Consider the following 5,173-nt stretch of genomic DNA (forward strand, 5'->3'; position numbering starts at 1 on the left):
ATGGCTTCTATGCTGGTTGTTGCTTCTTTGAACCAAGGGTCATCCTGTGCAAGTCGTTTTTCTGCATGACCCAAACTTATTTTGCACTATAGTGCTTGAGACTGTCTACTTCAAAATGAAGCTGATGTTGGGCTGCTGCTGCCCCCTATCGAGTAAAAGACATCGGGCTTATGGCATCAGGAACATGTTCACTTTTCTATGGCCCAACTGGCTTGGGCTTGGGCTTGGCCTAATGAGTAGTGCTTCAGAAACATGAATTAGTGAAGGAATAATGGAAGCCCAAATGATAAATCAGGCAAGTCAATTACAAGATTTCATAGAACTATGACAGTCAAAAATTTTTACAAATTCCTGTAGTGATGCACAGAAAAAATGCATTACTCAGAAAGTGATATACTTGCTCGATGAAGAAGAAACAATACTCGGATTACCTAGATATTAGTATCTAATGTTTTTGGCAACCTCAAAGAAATGAGCGACATTCTCTTCCGGCGTACCTACAACAATTCCATGACCAAGATTTAAAATGTGCTTTCTATTCCCGGCTTTTTTCACTGTATCCATTATCCGACTTGTTATAAATTCTTTTGAGCCAAAAAGCACACCGGGATCCACATTGCCTTGCACTGCAATATCAGATCCCAACCGCCTCCTACCTTCAGCCATGTTCGACTGTCCAATCCAAGCTCACAACATCAACGCCTGTTAGGGGAAGCCGCTCTAGCAACCCACCAGAGCCACTAGCATAAAGTATGATAGGCAGATTTGGATGGGTCAGTTTTCACAGAATCAACTATCTGCTTCAAGTATGGTAAACTGAACTCTTCAAAGTCTACTGGGCTGAGTTCAGTTGCCCAAGAGTCAAAGATCTGAACTGCTTGTGCACCATGATCAGCTTGATACTTGACATACTTTGCCATAGATGTTGCGAACTTTTGAAGGAGAGCGTGCAAAACCTATAGCAGCAATATTTAGTGGTCAGACAAAACAGAGATTTTGTTCCTCCTGCACACTTACATAAAAACTACAAGCTAATTTGGAATGCATATTAATATTACCTTAGGTTCAGAAAAAGCCAGTCTCTTAATTTTGCTGAAGTGTTTTGATGAACCACCTTCAACTACATATGATGCCAGCGTAAAAGGAGCCCCAACAAAACCAAGAACAGCAGCCTCATTGCCCACCTGAGGAAGAGAATTTACAAATAAATATGCTGGAAAAATGGTAGATATATATATATTAATGATGTGTAATTAGAATGCCATGTTACATCATATTTGTTCAACAAGTCTGTCAATACTTAAAAGAAAATTGCAAGTCAGATATTAATTGCATCTTCAAATTAGCTTCCTGAATCTCTAGCCTCTGTGCGCACTTGCTAACTATTTTCTATTACATTTCCATGTTTAATGGGCTAGAAAATGCAGCTTGTTCATTATGAGGTCAATAGTCAATACATCAGTATAAGTGAAATGCCAGTTGTTTAATTTTACTCGATTCACAATTTCACAACTACATCCAAGCCATAACGGTTTCTAGATCTCAGCTGCCAGGAGGGTGGGGGCGATTTGAAAGGTTATGAATCGATTAAAATGTTATATTGCTAGTTCAATTTACGTTTCATAGTGATAGTAATTTCCAAACAGAAAGCAATGGTGATGATTATGGATGGGACAGAGCATGGCACTATAGTATGATGTCGTTAACAGCCAAAGGTGCACTCACAAACAAAGGAGATAGAGAGTATGGATGGGACAGAATATGGCACTATAGTATCACATCGTTGACAGCCAAAGGTGCACTCACAAACAAAGGAGATAGATGCTAGGAGTCTGACACTAGAATACAGTCTTGCACGTACAAGTCTAAGGAATGATAATTATAACTGTCAAAGGGGAAAATTGGACATCTTAGAGAGGAGCAGAGGACGATAACTTCAACATACATTTATATGACTAAAGGCAGCTAAAGCCCCCTCCCTAATGCTCAAAGAAAATATATAAAAAAAAAAGAAGTTTGCCACTCATCTTCACAAGGGTTCTACCACAAAATCAAAGAAATATTCTAAGAAATTTGGTTTCCCTGTGTTTATAAAAAGGTTATATCATCATGAGTTGCCATATGCCCATACGAAGGGTTTAATAGATTACAATGCTTAAAAATTAGAGCATAAATGAAATGTGATTAAATATAAACAAAACAAAATGAACATAAGAGCAGTGAGGAACATGCAATACCTCCTTCCGCAAAATGGTTAAGGCTTCTCCAACATATGGAACTGACTCCTCAGGAACAAACTCTCTAACTACATCAACATCATTCTGAGTGGATAGAGGATCGAATATGACAGGACCCTTTCCTTTCACAATGTCAAATGGTATATTCATTCCTGCTAATGGGGTCAAAATGTCTGAAAACAATATAACCTGCCAACACAGAAGATTAGCCATCAGAATATAAGCAAAAGCACATCAGGTATACTGTCTAGACAAAGGTTTTAGAAAGTGGCAGAGATGTCTATCTGTAGAAGGTGGACACTAATATTAGCAGGAACTTACTCCATCAGGCTTTGAAAACTTTCCATGGTTGCAAGGATATTTCTACAACTAGATCAACATTTTCTGATCTTTCACGAAATGAAGGATGCTTCTCACATATAGCTTGGTAGCTCTGAAAACACAAAGTAAGAAAACTGGTCATATATTAAGTATACATTAGATTATTCAGCAACAGTCCACATCACATAGCATGAGGAACTTAAGAAAACATAAAATATATAATTCAATCCCAGTGGATAGATTTCTCTTCTGGTGTCGATTAATAGTTTTTTTAGGCCATACAACCTTTAAATTACCTAGTACATGATTTTACATAACAAGATATTACTTTTTGAAAGAACTTAAAACCACTTATGACGTACCCTTATGAGGAACATGGCCTAGAACTTTTTGTTAAGTAAAAATAATGTGAAGAGAAAAGGGTAGAACTTTTTCATTTGAGGATTATATAGAAAACAATGCTCTGAAGCCACTATATTTTTGACAGTTTCCTGCTCCTAACTGAAGGCTCTACTGCCTTTGACCTTCCTAAGAAGTGGATCTTATCATGCATGAGTGACATTTACAGCATTTTGTCCTTATGTAGTGTACATGTTACAAGCTTAAGGCAGCATTAGAGGTTTGCGTCATCTGCTCAAGTAGGAAGACAAATTTAAATTACACCCAGACATTAAAGTTCAATGATTTTTCATGCTAGGAACCCATGAATCCCATGATAAGTTGATAAATAATAATCTTTCTCATGCATACACGTAACTATACAAACAAAATTTTCAGGCATGGAACTCCGATGCAGCTACATAAATTCAAAGGCAAAATTCCCAGATCCAAACAATTGGATACCTGACTAATAAGAATTTCGACAGCCATAAGAAAAAATGACAATCCAGATTCAATCAACAAAAAAAACAAAAACAGCAACTAATTAGAACACATCCAACAAAACAAAGGCATGGTAATAAACCTGCCTTCATGTATCTCCCAGCTTGCCTCATCAGCCAAACTGGGGGCCTTTCAACATCCAATCCTTTCACAGCATTTAGCAACAAGGGTTCAGCTGTAATTGCCCCCTTTGATTCTGCTACTAAACCTAAACAGCACATCAACAATAACAACAACAACAACAACAATGTCAAAGCCTTAATCTCAGAAGGACGGTCCACTGCATGAACCAATAGTCTAATTTTTAGTGTTCATCAACAAAGATCCACTAAACCTTTTTTTTTTTTTTTTTTTTGACACACTAAACCTAAATTCAATATCACTAAAAAATGATCAACCAAATCATGGCAAAATTCAGTAAATTACCCACTGTAAACTAGAAGCATAATTCAGCAAATATATATACAAAACTCTCAGTTGCAAAATTCCACATTAGAAAAAAACTAATCTTTTACTGAAATTTACCCCAATGAGAAATCAACAATTACCCAAAATCCCAAAAAGTCAAAATGTCCGATTTAACAACAAAAAATTAATACCCATATAAAATTTGCCTGAATTATGTCAAAATGTAATCAATTGAATTAAGAGATTTAAAGAAATTACCTCCAGCAGAGCATTGAATCGAAGAGGGTTTGGAATTTGATGAAGATTGAAGTCTTGATTGGGAAATTGAATGAGCAGAGAAGGAAAGATATAGAACAGCTGCCACCATAAATGCACGACATTTTAGAATTCTGGGATGAATAATTTAGCAAAAAAATTCCAGAAATTTTCTGGGTATAAAGCTTCAGTTCATCACAGTTATGTTGGGAAAGTCTCCGTCTTGTTAGTTTGAAGGGAGAATCAATCCGGAAAGATAAGGTAAAACAAATAGTTGGATTGTTACCATATCGGTATAGATAATGAATAGTTGAATCCATATGCGAAAGATCCGGATCCGTTAAGAAATCTGGGTCCGGTTAAACTACGAGGGATCTAACATATGTGGATAGCATTTACAAATTACAAACACAAAGTTTTTCAGCATTTGGACCCTTAGTAGAGTAGCATTGATACTTTTGAGGTTTGTCTAAGATAATTGGATGTTGAAATTATCGTGATTACATTATTTCACACCTAAAAATTGACAAAATTTTTCATGTCAAACAGTTGGATATCGGTTCTTTGTTGTAATATGGTAATATTTCTTGAGTAGGTTATGTTATGTTTAACAACACAAAAGCATAATCTAAAATATCTTTAATTTATTGTATTTTAAAGAGAATATACTTATATTGTTGTCGACTATATTCAAAATGAAGTTAATGTAGTAAACCATGCTACGCATATCGTTTACATCTCTAAAAAAAATGATAGTTCCTCGGTACATTTCTCGACTCTTATCAAAGAAGAAGCAAATTTTAAGAGTGATGTTTCTAATACTTATAAAGTTATAATAGCTATATGTAAGAAATATAAATGCTAAAAGCTTTGTACTCCTTTATTCCCAAAGTTTATAATACTTGTATTTTGTTACAAGTTCTTGTATTTCTGTTAGAATGAGCATTAAAGTTACTGTATCTTAGATTTTGGTTAAATCTGGTGTTATCATAGCTAGAAATTCAGTTCAATGTCACAAAAGCAATAGAACTTGGATATGCCAATCTTAGTAAAATCATGATGTTATGATT

General features: G+C 35.5%; 1 pseudogene; it reads right to left on the reverse strand.

The window, feature by feature from the left end:
- Positions 1–243: 243 nt before the first annotated feature.
- LOC110684526 lies at positions 244–4,504 on the reverse strand (annotated as a pseudogene).
- Positions 4,505–5,173: the final 669 nt, after the last annotated feature.

This window comes from Chenopodium quinoa, unplaced genomic scaffold (assembly GCF_001683475.1).
Source record: "Chenopodium quinoa cultivar QQ74 unplaced genomic scaffold, ASM168347v1, whole genome shotgun sequence".
NCBI lineage: Eukaryota > Viridiplantae > Streptophyta > Magnoliopsida > Caryophyllales > Amaranthaceae > Chenopodium > Chenopodium quinoa.